At 39.8% G+C, this 19,715-nt stretch overlaps 1 long non-coding RNA gene across 1 annotated transcript in view; it reads left to right on the forward strand.

Moving 5' to 3' along the window:
* Positions 1 to 6,583: 6,583 nt before the first annotated feature.
* LOC146469970 (uncharacterized) overlaps positions 6,584 to 19,715 on the forward strand; it is a 43,607-nt gene continuing 30,475 nt past the window's right edge. The window contains exon 1 of the long non-coding RNA XR_014867022.1: positions 6,584 to 6,671. This is a non-coding gene — a long non-coding RNA (uncharacterized LOC146469970). The remainder of the gene's footprint in view (positions 6,672 to 19,715) is intronic.

Raw genomic sequence — 19,715 nt, forward strand, 5'->3', positions numbered from 1 at the left:
AAGATATACTGACGTAAAAGTGCCCATTGAGGACTATTTTCCCTAAAAACTGTGTCAGTGAAACCTAGCTCTGAATGTTTTCAGAATTTTAAAATTCCCGACTTTTAAAAGTGTAAATGAAGAAAAAAAAATCATTTAACTCTTGCTTCGACTCCTTTTTTTACCGTGAAAAATCTTCATTCCATATTTCGTTGTAATTTCTGTCTTCTCTGGAATCGCCTCGAAGAGTAAATACCCGAACATCGTCTTCACAGAGACTTCGAAAACGTGACGAAGCCGCCGCCATTTTGTTGACAACTGCACAATATAAGGCTACTCACTATCTACAACAGAATAGATAGTGAGTAGCGTAGCCAAACAGAGATCAGCATTCGTGGTAGAACGCGAGTAGATTAAAACTAAGTTGCAATAGCCTTCTCTTTTCAACAAGTAGACTAAACAGCGTTGCCTGGTAACCACGCACCGGCTTCTCTGTCATTGATTGCAATGCTCTGAACTCCTTCATGTGTTCCTTAAATTCAACTCTCGGTTAATAACATTCAACGTGATCTTATTTTAACTTCCCTTGTGTAAAAAGGAGATGGGTCAACATGAAACAATACAGGCAACAGAATAAGACGTCGACAGGACAAAAAAAATCATGTGGCCCATAAATCATTCATCGATGTCCTGGGACGTTATCGGCTTTTTTTTTTCTTAAGTTTTTTTTTTAATTTATTTAACACGTGTTTTGACTACAGAGCGAGGCAATGCACTAAACTAATAACATACAATACACTAGACTATAATTACATACAACACATTAGTAGTATGGTAGGGATGTTTTGGTCCTCTTAACTTTTTTAGGGGGAATCTCATTAATTTGAGGGGGAATGAATTGTCAAAGATCACGGTGTCAAGATCCAAAATGAGCAGACCAACATGTTGTCCGTACTAAACACTGAAGTGCAAAAGAAAACTTGATTGTCTAGTCTTCGAGATGCTATTTATTACCCAAAGAAGACCAAAACTGAAAATACGGTCTGCCTCAATTCGCGCCAAAGTTTTCACGTAATATTCTGTGCGGTCAATTATTGATACCTTGAACGCTTTTATATCATTTGACAGTTCCAACACCTCACAACTGTCATCTTTACAACCTGAAATGAAGTCATGATGACTTAGAAACGTCGGATATTTACGCTTATTTTCATTATTAATTGTATTTCGAAATGCCCTGTTTTTTAGAATCACTGATTCTACAAGGAAATGTCCACATTTATCGAATGAAAATCGTCTTTTTTTGTCTAGCTGATATTTGCTAGTTTTTGTAAGAGGAGGATTTCCGCTGGCAGTTATAACTTAATTTAATCTTCAGTTCCCTTTCCTCAAAGTCTGTTTTAGTTTTTAAAGGACATTGGAAGTTCCCATAGATTTCTTTAGTTAAAATTCGGCAAGTGTCTCAGCAAAGTTGTTTATTCTTCCATTTGTTGCCATAGCGACGACTCAAGCTACTAAGCAATATTCCTTCCTAAAAAGAGGTGTGCTTTCATCTTCCAGACGAGAGTCTAATGAAAAATCAAGGATATTAAGTGGAAATCTCCTCTAGCTATGGTAGTTGACTTTTAATTAAAAAGGGTTAGAAAAAAGTCAATTAAAGCGAGAAGTAAGTGATTCGTAATTTAGAAGCGCCAAAAGGAATATTAGAGGGCCTAGCTTGTTTTTAGGCTGTTTGGATAACCTCAGATGTGTCTCTAACAGGTTAGTATCACTGTATTTCTTGATTGATCATCATTGAGTACACCAAAATAAAACACTCAGAGAACAGTGCAGTTCTAGATACTCATTCACGTCCTTTAGAATACGATTTGGGCAATTTGGTATTACAGTGCTCACGGCTGAGAATCAGCAGAAAACTCAAATGGCTAGCAAGAAAAAGAAGCGGCCACTGGAAATATAAATGTTTCCACCAGGTTACACATATTTAGTCAAATAGCTTTCTTAGTCTGGTTATTTCCTTTGAAGAATTTTAATTTTAATTTAGGTTAGGAAGCTGTGTCCCTATTCGGATTGGTCGCAAAATATATTTTTTTCAAATGTCGCATGTGAATTACACGTTTTCCAGGCTAAATACTACCATTGGCTCTTCGTTATACTAAAATATTACCTATGGTTCCAGATAATTGTTTCAAGCCATAGTGAAAACAGCTTTTTTTATCAACCCACGTTCACAGCCTCGGTACAAATACTGGAAAAAAAACGTATAAACGAAAATAAAATAGAACAACTCCAAAGCTTTAATTTGCAATGTAGTTAGGCATTTTTATAGCTCGCTGATATTTTTTGCTGAATCGACCGCATTTTCCAATTTGTAAAGAGTAAGAATTGCTAGTGAATATTTTTCAATGAAATTTTCTGCTAAACCCCACATTTAACCTTTAGTATCCCTGACTTGGTGATCTTCGGATTGATGTTGCATTGTTAATTAGACCAGGAAATTTACTTCAGTTTGTTTCTTTCCACCCTGGTGTATAAGTGGATACTGGCAAATCATAAGGGAAGCCTTAAATTAAAGGCCGGACATCATGATAATCTAACAGGAGAAGACATCTTAGTTCAGTGCTTTACGCTACAGAAATTCGAGTTAAAAGCGATTTCTTTGGGTCCCTCTGGCTCGAGAGTGACTTTATCTTTTAACCTACTTTACTCGCATATCTGCACCGAATTTAATAAACGTCCTCAAAGATAAGAAAACAAAGCTGACAGTTTTCTTTTGGCAATGTTGGAGTTTCACAGTTTGGAATAGTGCTATTTTTCACCAAAACCAGACTGACTCGGAAGGTGTGTTCTTCTTGTTCTTCAGAGTAACAGAATGAAGACGTCGAATGAAGACTTTCTCGCGAATAGCGCGATCATAACTGATAAAAACTTCACTAGATATAACGAACACTGTACTGGGTCTCGATCAGGGCTTATTAACTAAGTGCTCTCTTATTCGGAAAGATTAATTTAGACTTTATTTGTAAATGACCTTATATTATTGTTTGAATAGTGGGTACATCATGATCGGAAACTCACTCCATGAGAGCTCCCAAAATTAGTATAAGTTACGTTATCGAAACATGTCAAACTCACGAGCAATCTTCTTGCAACTGAACACGTTTTTCCTTAACTTTGCCATCAGTTGCCCGTTTTTGTCATGGTAACCCTGACCCACAACATTCAGTCCGGTTTGCAACCAACAAAGCCAAGTCCGAAGCACAATGTTCAGTGAGAAAGTGCAGGATCTTCACAAAAGATGTTGTTTTAGTTGCAGCTTACTTGCCTCACGGGAATGTGACAAACCACCGGGAAACTAATGAGTTTATCTAACTTGTTTAATGTTATTAATCTAAAAAACAAATAAACTTTTTAAAGACAGTACGTATTTGTGGATAAACGAGCACATAAACAAGCGGACAAATGATTATTAAATTCGGTAGCGGGCAGACGTTTGAAGGATCTCACTAAATATACGGTTATTGAGAACTGACAGGTTCGTCGAATCCTTACTGATTAAACCGATCGGTTAGTTACCTGGTAAACGTTGACTTGTTAAGAGTCTAGGTGCAAATCTGCTGTAAAATTCCCCTTGCAAACGTTTTGAGAGAGAGCCTGTAGAAGATTCTGTTTAACAGTTTTTGTCTGAATGGTAACAGTTTCGGATTTTAATTGTACGATTGGGATCCAAACGTTGCAATCCCTTTACGTGAATAATTGAGGCCTGATCCTATAATGACGTTTTGCTGGCCCAAGTTTCGCCTCTACCCACACAAGCTCAAGTTTTGCAGGCTTTTTCTTTCCAGACGTTTAGATTACGAGGAGCAGAGGGAAAATGGCGTACGAGATAAATGTTGTGAACGAGAAGAGGGAGAGGTTAGGGAGAGAGGGAACTTCATCTTCACCTGCCATGCTCTCATATGTGCACCGAACTTAATCTGCAGCAAATGACAGCAGAGAACAAAAGTTTTGAAAATTAAACCATTCATAGATATTGTATTTGCACTAGATAAAACCTATAACTCCTTGGAAGACAGTTTTATTTACTCAGCTGAAGTTAGCGAAGTTTCTTGCTATGCCCCCTTGTATTTCTAGTTGTCGGAGAGAAGTTAAAAGGACAAAAACTAATTGGAGAAAGATGTACCTAGTGTTTCCTGCTACTCATGCATCCATTTGAAAAGAAAGTAGCATTTCCTTAGTTTTTCAATTTCCCCCAGAGTAAGAATACAAAGCTGACAATGATTACTGTTTTCATTTGGCATTGTCTGAGCTTCACAGTTTGAAATCTTTTTATTTATCACAAAAATCAGACTGGCTGGGAAGGTGTGTTCTATAGAGTTACAGACCTACTTCGAATGAAGGGTTTCTCGGGAATAATACGATCAGAATTGATACAAACTTCACTAGATATATTAGCCAACCACTGTACTGGGTCTTGATCAGTCTGAGCTTATTAGTCTGATTAACTGAATCAGAAAAAAAAACTTTTGGCGCCAACTGCGCTCTTATTCGGAAAAGATTAATTTAGACTTTACCTTCTAATTAACATTACACGATCAGACACTCACTCCATCAGAGCTACCAAAATCAGTACAGTCTTCAGTACAAGTTACGTTTATTATCGTTTACATGGATATAAACATCGCGAGCAATCTTTTTACAGTTTGAGAAAGTTTTCCCTCAACATTTCCATCAGTTTTCCACTTTAATTTTGTCATGGTAACCCTGACCTACAACATCCAATCAGGTTTCCAACCCAAACAAAGCTGAGTCCGAAATAGCACACTGTTCAGTGAAAAAATGGTGGATTTTCACAAAAGATGTTGTTTTAGCTACAACGTGTTTGAATAATGGGAAGATGACCAACAGCCAAGCAACTAATGAGTTTCTCTTACTTTTTTGGTAGTCAGGTTTGCAACCAACAAAGCCGAGTCTGAAACACAATGCTTAGTGAGAAAGTGCAGGATCTTCACAAAAGATATTTTTTTAGCTACAACGTGTTTGAATAACGGGAAGATGACCAACAGCCGAGGAACTAATGAGTTTCTTTACACTTGTATAATGTTATTAATTAAAAAACAAATGAACTTTTAAAGACAGTACGTATTTGTGGATAAACAAACATATAAACAAGCGGACAAATGATTATTAAATTCGGTAGCAGCCAGACGTTTGGAGGATCTTAATGAATCTACGATTGTTGAGAACTGACAGGTTCGCCGAGTCCTTATATTAAACCGATCGGTTAGTTGCATGGCAAACGTTAAATTATTAAGAGTGTAAGTACAAATCTGCTTTAAGATTCCCCATGCCAAAAGTTTGAGAGAGAGCCTGTAGAAGATTCTGTTTAAGAGTTTATCTGAATGATAACAGTTTCGGGTTTTAATTGTAAATCGGTTGCAATCCCATTGGGTGAATAATTCGGGCCTGATCCTATAATGACGTTTTGCTGGCCCAAGTTTCACCCCTACGAACACAAGCTCAAGCTTTGCAGGCTTTTTCGTTCCAGACCGGTTTAGATTACGAGGAGCAGAGGGAAAATGGCGTACGAGATAAATGTTGTGAACGAGAAGAGGGAGAGGTTAGGGAGAGAGGGGAACTTCATCTTTACCTGCCATGCTCTCATATGTGCACCGAATTTAATCTGCAGCAAATGACAGCAGAGAACAAAAGCTTTGAAAATTAATCCATTCCTAGATATTGTATTTGCACAAGATAAAACCTAACTCCTAGGAAGACAGTTTTATTTGCTCAGCTGAGGTTAGCGAAGAGTCTTGCTATGCCCCCTTGTATTTCTAGTTGTCGGAGAGAAGTTAAAAGGACAGAAACTAATCGGAGAAAGATATACCTAATGTTTCCTGCTACTAATCCATTTGAAAAGAAAGTAGCATTTCCTCAGTTTTTTAATTTTCCCCAGAGTAAGAGTACAGTGAGTACAAAGCAGACAATGATTACTGTTTCCATCTGGCATTGTCTGTGCTTCACAGTTTGAAATCTTTATATTTATCACCAAAATCAGACTGGCTGGGAAGGTGTGTTTTATAGATTTACAGACCTACTTCGAATGAAGGCTTTCTCGGGAATAATGCGATCAGAATTTATACAAACTTCACTAGATATATTAGCAAACCACTGTACTGGGTCTCGATCAGTCTTAGCTTATTAGTCTGATTAACTGAATCAGAAAAAATAATTTTGGCGCTATCTGCTCTATTATTCGGAAAAGATTAAGTTAGACTTTACCTTCTAATTAACATTACATGATCAGACACTCACTCCATCAGAGCTACCAAAATCAGTACAGTCTTCAGTATAAGTTAGGTTTATTGTCGTTTACATGTACATAAAAATCGCGAGTAATCTTTTACAGTTTGAGAAAGTTTTCCCTCAACATTTCCATCAGTTTCCCACTTTTGTCATGGCAACCCTGACCCACAACATTCAGTCAGGTTTGCAACCAACAAAGCCGAGTCTGAAACATATTGTTCAGTGAGAAAGTGCAGGAAGATGTTGTTTTAGTTACAACGTGTTTGAATAACGGGAATATGACCATTTATAGGGCTATCGGGAAAATCTTGCACACATTTTATCTGCCTGATAGCGACCTATCCGGTGGATAAAGTTATCCGCTTTTTGAACAACTGGGGCCTGACGTTTTGACTGAACGCGACTCAAGCCCCACCCCAGCACTTTTGGAGACCTTTGTTGGTTATTTGTTTCAATCTTTCATATTATGAAGAGATTAATCTGATAGTTTAAGGACCTTCACTTTAACGTCCAGTCTGTGCAATCACTGGCCCAGACTTTACACCCTAACACCCAAATTTGTTCATTCTTTTTATCCTCTTACTCCTAAATGCCACTATTAACGTACCCTTTGAAATGCACTTTAAACTTTTTATCTTGTAGTTTTACCTTACAGTTTACACGACCTCACAAGCATTTTTATGCTTTAAATCAAATCGTGTTTAAATAAAGGATGTGTTGTTTTATCGGCGAAACAATGGCCTGAGGGAAAAATATTGTGAGCGACAAGTGGGAGAGAGGACGATATATAGCGTTCGCAATACTTTTTCTTCCCCTTTCATAAACGTTATCTTGTAAAGAATCTAAGTGTAAATCTGCTGAAAGATTCCCTTTGCCAAAACATCGAAAGAGTGGCAGTGGGAGACTCCAAAGGTTGCAATCCTGTCACATGAATAATCAGTTTTTGATCGTAGCGTGAGGTTTTGCCTGGCTCAAGCTTCACCCCTGCTCATACAAGTTACACTTTGCCGGTTACTTCGTTTCAGACTTTCAGATTACGAAGAGAACAGGCAAAAATTGGAGCGTGGGAGTAAAATATTGTGAATGAGAAAGGCCTGCCTGTAGCAAACTGTTCTTGAGACCATTTGTCACATCTTATATGGAACTCACTGGCTTTTTCACCTGCTATGCACTGAAGCAAGCATGTTTTAAAAACCTGAGTTTTCCGTGTACCATGCCCGAATCTATGGTTGATTGCTAAAATCGTCTGCTAAAGGAGTTAGGACACGTTAAGATTTCGCATGATAATAAAACCCAATCTACTCCATAGCCCTGTTGTATGGATAAATCAATCAGAGTTTTCGATAAGAATGTAATATTTCTAGTCTTTTACACGTTTGGAATGAGAGTCCCTAAGTTTTTAGGATGGATTTTAATAACAAAAAAATGTGGTGCTAAAGAGCAAATTAAAAAAGATCACGTGTTTCATGTGCTAGGTCTTTTGAGCTCTGTTGCACAGTTCTCCTTGGTTATACTTTGGTTTGAATTGATGGCACTTTAAGATATATCTTAAGGCACAAACGCTAGAAAAAAATTTTACTTAAGTTGTACAAGAGTTGACCATAGAGGATAAAACAATCTTGTGTTTAATTTAATAAATTTGGGAGAAAGATTTTAGTACCTAATAGCAATTCTTTAAAAAAAGCTGTGTTTTGATTGCTTAATCCTACTCGCTATATTTTTGAAGTTACTTAAGAGTACGTACTTGCATTTGAGTTCGAAATTAAAACCAAAGAAATTATGCAAAAAAAAATCATTTTTTTCAGTAAAAATATAACAGTTTAATCACGAAAACAAATCAGTTCTTTTTGCTTTATTGCTAACGTTACTGACTATATTATTTTCGCCACGGTCTTTTTCCTTAAGGCTCGAATCGAGTTTCAGCCAGTGACGTAATATCTACAAACCTATTTTATTTTCGCATTTTTATTTAGTCCTATTGTCTTGTGTCGTCATCAGCAGGTCATTTCAGTCTTTCAAGATATTTTAATTTTTAAATTAAAATTTTAATCGTTACAGCAACGTCAAGTCTTGGTCAAACGGCGCATGATAGATAGATAACCTTTATTTTAAAACGACGAATATTAGAGCTAAAAAGCTTATGGGGTCGTTTGCCCTTGAAACTAAATGTCTACAAAACTAGGAAATCTACAAGTTGATGATACTTTAAGTCTATCTAGACTGGGTGGGGGGGGGGAGGGGAGGAGGAAAGAGGGGCGGATTCTGCCCTCGGCGACTTTGAACCTGAATAACCTTTTTTAATATTTGAGCAAACGCCCTAAAACTTCAGGACATTTTCAGAAATTTATCTGGGAAAAAAGCTGATAAGGTTGGATGGTGTTGACTGAGTTTTTTTCAGAAAACAGAAAATTCCTATTTTTAAAATGAAGAAAAAGCTAGTTATTGTAACTTTAATGTTTTTAGCTCATATTTAGGGGTTCTTTATTGCTTTTATAACTTTTCGTTCATTTTCGGCGCTTTCCTGAAGTTTTTGGTAAAATCCACAAATAAAACATGGCGGATCCAAGATGGCCGCCATTTGCCAATCATGATGTCATCACCACCCGTTGAGGATCTCAAAGGAAACATTTTTAAACGTACTACCTATAGTCCAAGTCTCACTTCCATAGCTTTTATACTTGCGAAGTTAAGGTGGGAAGACAAAAAAGATAGGGTTAAGAACTGATTTTCTCTCTGACTATCATCGACTATTATTCGCCACTTGACCAGAGCTTTAGTGCAAAGGCTAACTGAAAATCAGGAAATAACTAAAGAAGAGCTTTCTTACCAAAGGGTTCTTTAGCGCTAAAATTTGTCCCCGTATAAATTCCAATCCAGTGTGAAGTTTGATTGCGGTCTGTCGAGTTATCAGTAGCCCGACCCTATAGGAAGTGGTGTACACACGCACTACCTTATTAGAGCGGTTTTTAATTGAGTGTCGAAAGTAATTTCGCGTTTGCTTTGGTTTTGCATTACTACGCTCTCTGATTGGTTAACAAAAATCGCGCAACTTTCTCAACCAAAGGGAATTCAAGCCAAAACCAATCGTGTTTTGGCCGCACGCGTTTTCCCGCGCTTGGCACCGGTTACATGTATTTGCTTCGAATTCTGATTGGCTCGTTGTGTTGTTTACATCTGTTGTGATTGGCCAGAGTAATTACTTTGGTTTACCCAATTGGAAACCGCTATATCACCATCAACGCTTCAAAGACTAACCACACGGGTTGTTGGCCCAACTTCTAATGCTACTGGTGACTGGGCAGAATCCCATTCAAACTTCGACTTCAGTTAAGTCTTGTTTAATGTTTGATTACCTAGGGCTTCTAATATAAATTTGCCGTCTATTAACCGTTCCATCTTTTCTCTTTTTTTTCTCAGGGAAAATTTTACACAGTATTTATGAAGTATGATTAGACGCTACTTCCTACTTCTCGTGGTGGCTGGTACCACCTTGTTGCTGATGCCATCAGGCCTGACAGCTGGTGAGCTTCCATTATTTGTGTTGAATACTAGAAGACGTATTAATAACAATATTTGTTATACCATGACGTTTAAAACCAATTTTACTACAACTTTGGTGTAGCAAAACGGAGGCTTACTATGCTATAGGGAAGTAGCAATATGCAATCCCCTTAGCCCAGGCAACCGGTATTTCTGAAATAAGGCAGTCTTATGTAGATGTAGATATATTAATTTCTCCAACCTATCTGTGTAGTAGAGTGAACATGAATGTAAATATATGAAACATATTTTGAACTGCGGATGAAGCATTCACGAGTTAAAAACGAGAACAAAGTTATCTTATGAGAACGGAACAGATGTAAACTTTTATTATCAGATAGGTCTACAAGTTATCATGTTCACACTCATCCTATCGTTTCCATTGTATACTGTGCCACCTGTGTTTGTTTAATACGATATATAAGGAGTCCCGAAAGTGTTGTAAAACGATTATCTACGATTGCCACCATGGATTACCAACAAACTTGAATCAGTTGTGAAGTATCTACGAGGTTTACTCTACAATAAAGAAAGTTGCTGTCTCCAAGAAAATCTCTACTTTTGCTCTCTGTTTTCGCCATGGAACGAAGAAACTAGCCCTTGTACCTCTGACAGTTTGTTACGAGTGTCGGCTACCAAGCTAGTTTGCTCTGCCGAGTTTTTTCCCCGTTTTCCTCGCTAGCACAGCCCGTTACTAGTTTTCGGTCCACGCACTGATCACAAGTAATTCACAAGTAATATTTGCTCGGCCTTGAGTACCAGTAAAGTCGCCGAGATAAGCCAAACTCTTCTCAGCCAAAAAACCTATCGTTACATTTGTCTCGCCACGTCACATTCGTATCGTTACACAACTGAGCTATCAAGCCAACCTGTGAGGGATGAATAAATGAATGTAAATATATGAAACATATATTTTGAACTGCGGATGAAAGATCAAATAGAAGAAAGATCCTCGCAGTTAGTACGCAACTTAAGCCGTTACGAAAAGAAAGCCTAAAAAGAATTCAGGCTTGAACGGGATTCGAACCCATGACCGCTGCGATGCCGGTGCAGTGCTCTACCTACTGAGCTATCAAGCCAACTGGGAACTAGTCTTATTGTCACAATATGACCAGCTCCCAGTTGGCTTGGCAGCTCAGTTGGTAGAGCACTGCACTGGTATCGCAGAGGATATGGGTGCGAATCCCATTCAAGTCTGAATTTTTTTCAGGCTTTCTTTTCGCAACTGCTTAAGTTGCATACTAACTGCGAGGATCTTTCTTCTATTTGAGTAGAGTGTACTTTAATAACCCTGACATTACCTTAGACAAGAGGCATAATTTCAGTAAGGATTGTTTTTCTAAGAATTTTATACCATTTTCATATTCCTGACCAGATCGATGTGACGAGACTTTGGATTTTGAAGACGCCAATCAGAAGAATTGCTTTGTCGTTCCACCCGATTCAAAAGGAGACATTTCGCTCTCCACCTTTGCATCAAAAAGTGGGAACACCTCTCTAAAATTGGAATCGCAAGTTAGTGGCACATCGGTATTCAGGTACGAAAGACCGTCATCCGCCCCTATACAGAAAACGGAGCTCTGGCGTGGTGGTATCAAGATGTGGATTTACAAGAAAGATGCTGTCAAAGGAAAAAAGATGGAGGTTAGACTATCAGACAAGGCAAAAAACGTTCGAGTAGGAACGTTCATGGTCGACATGGGATTCAAAGGTTGGAGAGGAATATGGGTGTCATACGGCGAGTGTAGAGAACATTTGAAAAGTCTAAGCCATGACGCAAAAATTACCCAGGTCGAGTTTGTTTTGGACCATCAGGATACTGTGTATATAGATTTGCTAGAATTTGTGCCCACCCTTGCTTTCCAATCACGCGACAAAATTGTTCCTCCTTTCACAAAATTTGGCTCAAAGTACGATTATATCAATTTTTGGCAGCAAAGTTATAACTGTAGTCAGCAAACCCCAACTGCTCTTTCCGCAAATATTGATGCATTGAAGGCTTTACGTATTGCCCATATAGACAGTAGGTTGAGAAACTGGTACAGTGATGAAACAACAACAACTAGACTTTCTCAAAGTCGCTCGCTTGCTTCTCTTTGAATGGACCTGGCGCGAGCGACTTTTATCACTTGCAGCGCGCCAAATTTACAGGAGGAATTTTCCTCCTGTAGCATTATCCAATCAGAAGCAGCGATATGACAGTACACGTCAATCAAGCCAGATCATAACCAGATCACGCGCAAAGCTGTTCGAACATACAAAACCAGCTCTCCGATAGCGATTGTTATTTCGGTCTACGACCAAGAACTTCGACATCCCTCGCACTGATTACACGTTCATTTAACGATGCAATTCGTGTATGGGTTGCAAAAAGCAAAGTACAGAGATGTCCGCGAACATCAGCGCAAAGTAATCGAAAGTCACTGTTGTGGAAAGGACGTGTTTTTATCGGCGCCTACAGGATGATCGGGAAAAAAAGCTTGACCTTTGAGGTGGCCCCATTCGTTTTCGATTTTCTACGTCACAGCGAAAGAAAAGAGGTTTTGTCCGTTTACTTGGTTCCGGTTAAACAGACATCATCATCAAGAGGCGATTGATCGGTATTTTGTGGCTTATACTGACCGATTTATATGCTGCATTTTTAATGAGTGTTTTGATAATAACGAGATAAGCCTCAACCTTGTTCGGTATATAACCAGCATTTTTCGGCCGTTAACTTTTTCGGTTGTTGTATACTGATACGGATTCGGCCGTTATTCCAAACGAGTTAACGGTCGAATTTCGTTCGGTATATAATAGGAAACCCACATTTTATGTTGTTTTCCAGGTTTTCCCGTCAAGACAGAACTCTGCATGTCATGCTGTGTAGTGCTTTCATTTTAAAATTTGTTATTGCAGTAGCAGCGCTAGCAGTAGCCGGTATTATTATTATTATTACTCGCACATTCGAAGTAAAGCATTTTAAAAATCTTCGCGAAGCGAATCGACATAATTTCTGCAGTCATCAAAATGTAAACAAAATCTTCGCATGAACAGTGTGTAGTACGATGCAGTCGTTTCGCGGGGCTGATAAAGAAAATAACTTGTCCTTTCACTGTTCAAATGTGTTGTCAACGTTTGAAAAATGTTTTGCAAATGCGTTGGCTCAATTTTTAAATGATTTTCAACGTATTTCGGTGTTTCCGAACGTTTTGAAGCGTTGTCGGCGTTTCCAAAGATGCGTTGAAATGACAAGAATGCATTGAGTTGACAGTTTGACAACTTCGCACCCTGAAAAGTTCGCGCCAAAACGACGTCACTTGATTCGATTTCCAGCAAGGGAAACAAGTCGATCGCGCTCCGCGCTCGCTCGCTCGAGCTCTGACGATCGCGCTTCGCGCTCTCTAAGCTCGACTTGTAAGCAAGTCTAAACAACAACCTATGACTTCACAGGAACTCTTCAATCTGTTGGCGCACTCTTAAGCGAAGCATCGACTATGCTCAAGAGGAATACGACAGACTTGAATTTAAGATTTTGCCTGATAAAACCGTGATCAGTGGTCCTCCATTGTTCTGCCTAAGATGTGGAAGGGGGTCAAGAGTGTATAAAGCCACTATTCGCCCAAGAAAGTTTAGCTTTGTTATGACGCGAGTTTTACAGCCTTTAGCAATAGAATTGCACCTGAAATCACGAAGCAATGAAATGAAAAGGACAGTGACGAAAGAGACACCCAAACTGAATTCCCCTCATCCAAACGTGGTAAAACAATCACTGATTCGAGTTTGTGGACTTTATGAAGTACGGCAGAATGAATTTCATAACCACCTGAAAAGTCAGGGAACTCCCTACACCGAAGACAAAGTCCACCGTTCATTAGAGTATATAAACCAAGCACGTCTTCAAAGAATTTTCAACGTCTTAGATTACCTTGAAGACCAAGGATGGGCCGATGGAAGTGCTATAGGTTCACTGTACATGGAGATGCTTCGAAGTGGTGCTGGATTCGTTCATAGTCTTTTCCTTCTGAAAGACTCCTTGGAAAAAGATGCACGATACAAGAGCAGACTGATTAACCTAATCAACACAGCAAAATGGTATAATGACTTTGGAGAAGTTTACCAGGCACCATTCAAGTACAACGGAACAACCGCTGACAAAATGATAACGATGATGCTATTTCGCCTTCTCATTGTGCTATCAATGCCTTCCAGCACCGACGAAGATCAAAAGGCAAGGCAGCGAGATATGGAGGCACTACAAAGATGGCTGGAGAATGCTTTGACCATCAATAAAGCATTTGGAGGGGTCATCAAACCTGATTACACTGGCTTCCATCACATGGCATTTTACGCTTCTGCATACATACCAGACGCATTGCACACAGCAGCTCAAGTGCAATATCTTTTAGAGGGAACAGAGTTTGCACTATCAGAGACTGCAAAACGCAATATACGAGAAGGTCTGAAAACCCTGAGAATGACAGCTGTGAAGTATTCCACACCAAGCAGTGTAGGAGGACGCTTTCCCGACTATTGTAACGAGGTTCTTTTGAAGAATCTCCCAGCCTATGCATATATCAGTGTATCCTATCCAGGGTCACTTGCAACAACTCCCCTAAAAGGAATAACCATTCCTGACCTGAATAAGGATGCAGAACTGTTTGAACGTCTATACCAGCCTTCAGATAAGGCTGTGTCTAAAAATCTAGGAAGAGGGTGGATTCAAGCAGGAAAGTCGTACTTTAACAGCATTGGTTCTCTGCAATTAATGATCACAGTAAGTTGCCAAAAGTTTTTGTGTGGTATAATCACACAGACGTATCGGTTATTTACTGGCCGGGGGATCGGTATAGCAAAAAACTGTGCCTTCGATCGGGCGTAAGTCCAGACCTTGGGCCACGTTTTTTTTCCTATACGGACAGACCTAGGCCGTTAAATAATCTGTTCATTTCTTTCTTGACCGTGTTTGCTGGTCCCTGGCCCAAAATGAAATTTTTATGGAGGGGAATATTGGACAAAAATGTGATTGGATCGTACTGTATTGCTTTGTATTCGGTGATGCTATGAATCTACCAGTACGGTACTATGTCGTACCCGGTAGGATGTTATATCGAAACAGCGATGGTATTATATCGTACCCAGTAACACAATTAATCCTTCGACATGCTATTATATCGTACCCGATGATGATATGTCGTACCCAGTGATGCTATATCGTACCCTTATGTCGTACCCGGTGATGCAATGTCGTACCCGGTGATGCTATATCGTACCCTTATGTCGTACGGGGTGATGCAATGTCGTACCCGGTGATGCAATGTCCTACCCGGTGATTCAATGTCGTATCCAGTAGTGATGCCCCATCGTAGATGCCGGCAAACATTACGGGTTTATTTTGCATAGAAAGATCACATGATATTTTCGTAGGCGGCCATTTTGTTTTTTTTTTTTAACTTTGGCGAGAAGTCGGTATAGAACAACCAAATTTTGATTTATCACCAAAATATGGAAGGTCAACATCACTGAGTCACCCTTTCAGCTGGTTAGCGTAAACATCAGAGCAGTGTTGAGTGATGTTATAAATAAGTTAGAAAGTACAGAGTACAGTGGAACCTCGATTTAACGAAGTCGCTGGGGACCGGCCAAATTTTGTTCGTTAAATTGAGGGTTCGTTATATCGAAAACCTCGACATAACGAACCACCAAAATGTTCGTTATATCGAGGTCATAGTTAATGATTGATTTTCAACACAGATGACTTCTGTCACGCAATTCAATGCAATTTTCGTCACCCAGAAGTGCCACGTTTTGAGATGCAATTCATTAAGCATGGTGGCTTTCAGTAGCAATTATTTTCACTTTTGAGCAGACGCGCAGCTTTTGTTTACAAAAAAACGACACTTTCAGAGTGTTGATCTGTTCAGTGTTTATCTTCTGTCGCGTGTTGACATAGTAATTCGTTACATCGAGGTTCTAATCCAAACATTTAACTCTAACTTTGGCCGGGACATAGAATATCGTTCGTTATATTGAGGACTTCGTTAAATAGAGGTTCGTTAAATCGAGGTTCCTCTGTATAGCAACAACGTTAACATCGACTTTGCAAGATACAAGATTGACTGGGTTTGTGCTCTGCTGTTGAGGTTAGGGGGAACTTTAGAAGACTCAGTTCTTAGGAATTTGCTTGACGGCAACAGATTCATTACTGAATCAGTGCTCGATGTACGCACTCACTACCAAGCTACTGAGACATAACAGTACACACATTTCTCCTTGTGTCACCCACCAGGAGTAAAAAGAGGTTTCATAGGAAAGGCCCTCAGACTTCTCCGAACAAGCTCAACAAAAGAAACATTTGAAGAAAAAATCAAACATTTCGAATCACGACTTATCGAGAGGGGCTATCCCAAAAATCTAGTGCAGAGAACTCTCTCAGAAGTGATTTTTGGGAATAGAAAACAGGCCCTTCAACAAAAACCTCGCACAAACAAGAGAATCTTGCCTTTTGTCACGCAATAATACACATCACTTACTAACTTGAAACAAATACTAATGGAAAACTGACATTTAATAGAACGACAACCATTGCTCAGAGAAATTTACAAGGAACCTCCTCTAATTTCATACAAAAGAGGTAGGTCTCTCAAGGATATACTAGTGAGAGCAAAACTCACTGAAAACTCTAAAAACGGCTAAAACACGCACGTGAGAGTCGCGCAGTCCTGTCACTATTTATAAAATATTGTTCATGTTCGCCGCTGGTGGATCCAGTCACCGAGTTTTCTAGTTCCTGTAATGCATTCCTGGCAAAATTTCCATCGTTCTGGAGAGAACATTTTCCTCAGAAGTTTGCCCCGACATTTTTCAAAAGCTCTGACAAAGCTAGCTTTTGAGGAGCAGACGACGCGAAGAGCAAGTCATATCACGTGATGTCAACTTCCCGCCTTTTCTCGTAAAAAAACCCCGCTGACAATGCTGTTCGCCGGTATCCGGACGTTTTACGATATAACATCACTGGGTACGACATTGCATCACCGAGTACGACATTGCATCACCGGGTACGACATTGCATCACCCCGTACGACATAAGGGTACGACATAGCATCACCGGGTACGACATTACATCACCGGGTACGACATAAGGGTACGATATAGCATCACTGGGTACGACATATCATCATCGAGTACGATATAATAGCATGTCTAAGGATTGATTGTGTTACTGGGTACGATATAATACCATCGCTGTTTCGATATAACATCCTACCGGGTACGACATAGTACCGTACTGGTAGATTCATAGCATCACCGAATACAAAGCAATACGGTACGATCCAATCACATTTTTGTCCAATATTCCCCTCCATAAATTTTGCACATCAGTCCTGGTGAAGCTTGGCAATATTTCGTCCTTCAAGCTTCCTTTGTCTGCTTCATCTGGGTAATTAAATTCACTTTCACTATGGTGGCGTTCGTCAGAATCCATTGCCTTTAGCGAGAAATTCCAATAATATCACCGGAAGTAACGCTAAAACGATTGAGACAAATTGCGACTTGGCTCATTTATTCATTCGCTCACTTGCTACCGTTCTTGGTTACCTTAGTGACCATGGTCAAGAGATGGGAAAATTATGCCCGTTCCAGGAACCAATCAGATTGCAGGACTTTCAGAATACTGCCCGCTCACTGCGACCTAAGCAATAAGCAAACTTAGTAATAGCTCATCTGTGGCTATGATCCACGGTTTTTAATTCATTATCAGAGTGAAAATATAAATGACCTCAATGTACTGAATTGAATGTTAACCGTTTTATTTCGATCTACATGTCCACAGAAATACAACTAAAAGCAGTAGGGTCAAAACTTTGGTTACAACAAAAAAAGCCCATGATCTAAGACGAATGGAAATTTAGGAAGTTATTAAATCAATGCTGGGGGGGTATGCATGTGGGAAGCAGTGTTTGCTGTGTTCAACATTCAATTCAACCCTATAAAAGGAAAAAGATGAACAACTCAAAAATCGGGAAGAATGACTAAAAAATTTGCTATATAACAAGTTATCAAGTTTTGTTAGTTTATAGTGACGGAATTGAGCAAGAGTAAGAATCAGGTTTTGACTCAAATGTTTGCTTCCTAGCTACATGCCGTTGCCACCTCCAAGAAAGTATCTGCCGAGTTGTCCCCAGAAGGTCACTGGTCCAAGAACTTTGCTGCACTCTCAGTTCATCGGCGTGAAGACTGGGTGGTCACAGTTAAGGGGTTCAATAGCTTTGTCTGGGATTTTGAGGGAACAAGGTCTGAGAATCCTCACGGTATCTTTGCAAGTCATGGTGCGATGCTTATAGCTAACAGCGAGGAGGCGCTGAAGGCTCACGATGTGAAAAACGGCTGGGATTGGGCGAGAATTCCTGGCGCCACAACGATGTCATTGACTGTAAAGGAAACGAGACTGACGACTATACGACATTTCAGTCCATTTTCTTCTGCTGGAGGCGTTGCCTTTCAAGGCCCAGAGCGTTTGTCAAGTGGCATGTTTGGCATGGACTTCCATCAGCCGAAATATGTCTTCTCAGACCAACATCATCCTTATCCCGACATCACCCTGCACTTTAAGAAGTCTGTCTTCTTTCACCAAAATCTGGTTGTCTGTCTGGGAAGTAACATTAGAATGGACAATGGGCCCGGAAAGAAAGTACAGACAACGCTCTTTCAAGACAAACTAGTGAGAGACGCTAACACATTCTTTGTTAAGGTGGATGGTGTTGAAAGAAGTAATACCTCTCCATTCCCAGCTATGACACCAGCTTCTCAAAGTGGAGCAAACCCTTACACTATTCTCGTCGACACAAAAAACAACAGCTACTACATTCCACCCTCAAGCGCACCTAGCCTCAAGGTTCATGTTCAAACCCAGATTTCTGAAAGTAATTCAGGAAAAGCGTCCAGTGGTGAGTACGCAACCGCCTGGCTTGAACACAGCTCGGTGAATGGAGCCTACGAATACGCAATTCAAGTGAATACACCGTCATATCCACACACTGCTTGGTCTCTTCAAGAAGAGAAACAGCAGCTATATGAAGTCCTGAAACAGGATGACGAAGCCCACGTCGTGAAATTTGGTGCTGCACCAGACCGTTTGGAAGCTAAAACTCCCTTGTATGGCTACGTGATTTTTCAGTCGACCTCATCACTTCCTAATGGTCCAGTCAAAGCAGTGAATAAGCAGTGTCGGCTAATGGTAGGTGATTCACACGGGGATTTGTACCTCAGCATTAGCTACCCGGATCTGGACTTTCCTACGTCAAGAGTGTTGCACACGATAACAGATGTAAAAGCGTGGGAGATGTTCTACATGGAAAGCACCGAAAATGAAGTCCAGGTTACACTGACGGAAGATGTGGACAAGGACTTTGCAGCACCGCCGAAGGTGCATGGATCGCCACTTGATTACGTACCAAGTGTCCGAGTGGAGTCTTCTCCTTCATCTCCTCCCAACAAGGGCAACAAAATTGTCTTCACTAATCTGAAGAATGGATTCAGCGTGGAAACTAAGCTGAGGAAATAGACTCAGTAAGTGGTTTTGTAGTTAAACTTTGGGTTAATTTCGATACTTTGGGACTTAAAGATAATTGAGTCTTGGCGAAATTTTCATTTATCATACAGTTGTTTCGACAAAGGTTGTCCAAAACAAGCGTAAAAGCGTACGCGACAATGCCGAAAGGTAGCCTGGGAAATACCCATAAATTTCAATAGAAGCTCAGAATCCATAATGCCTCGACCGTACAGCGAAGACTTGAGATGGCCGGCAATATAGATTCTGAGCTTTTATTGAAATTTATTGGGTATTTCCCAGACTACCTTTCGACATTGTCGCGTACGTTTCTACGCTTGTTTTGGACAACCCTTTTCGA

This window comes from Pavona decussata, unplaced genomic scaffold, assembly GCF_977016875.1.
Source record: "Pavona decussata unplaced genomic scaffold, jaPavDecu1.1 SCAFFOLD_114, whole genome shotgun sequence".
Classification (NCBI taxonomy): domain Eukaryota; kingdom Metazoa; phylum Cnidaria; class Anthozoa; order Scleractinia; family Agariciidae; genus Pavona; species Pavona decussata.